This window comes from Pygoscelis adeliae, unplaced genomic scaffold (assembly GCF_000699105.1).
Source record: "Pygoscelis adeliae isolate BGI_AS28 unplaced genomic scaffold, ASM69910v1 Scaffold1378, whole genome shotgun sequence".
NCBI classification, from domain to species: domain Eukaryota; kingdom Metazoa; phylum Chordata; class Aves; order Sphenisciformes; family Spheniscidae; genus Pygoscelis; species Pygoscelis adeliae.
In genome coordinates this window covers 6,898-7,548 of record NW_008825278.1, presented here as the reverse complement: position 1 = coordinate 7,548, position 651 = coordinate 6,898, and positions in this window count along the sequence as shown.

The window sequence follows — 651 nt, the reverse complement described above, 5'->3', positions numbered from 1 at the left end:
CCGCAAAAACCCCTCCCCAGCAGCCTCCACCACGAATTGTCCATGATTTCCTTACGGTCTTTGAAAAGCAAAGGTCTGCAGATACTCTCGCTAGCAAGCCTTGGGGTGGGAGCAGGGGGAGTCCAGGACCCTCCTATCGATCGTGGGCTCAACGGGAGGAAAATGAGGCTCCAGAGAGGACGCGGATGCAGCAGACCCGGGTTTACCCCAGCAGCTCCCCCGGGGATGCTGCCACCGGGACGGGCGCTTCCCCGTGCCGGCAAGGTGGCTCAGAGGTCTGAGCAGCACAACCCTCACTCTTTCTAAGGAGGTGCTGGTGGCCAGGGGACTCGTCCCCACGCTATGGGGGTGACAGGCAAGCACAGGCACAGCAGGACTTTGTGCATGGTTTATCTCAGCCAGAATGAACAGCGTTGTGGGAAGATGCTGGGGAAAAGCCCGAACCGTGCGGTTTCCAACTCAAAGCACAAACCGAACAGAGACCTGGTTTGCCGTCGTTGCTTACACAGCGCAGCTCGGAGAAAACTCAGCTGGAAGAGGCACCGTTCTCCTGGTTTGTGTCACCGAAGGCTGCGGTCCGGCGGGGTCCCACCCCTCCCCATGCTCTGCAGGCTTGGGGCCGGGCATGCTCCAGCCACGGGTGCCAGAACC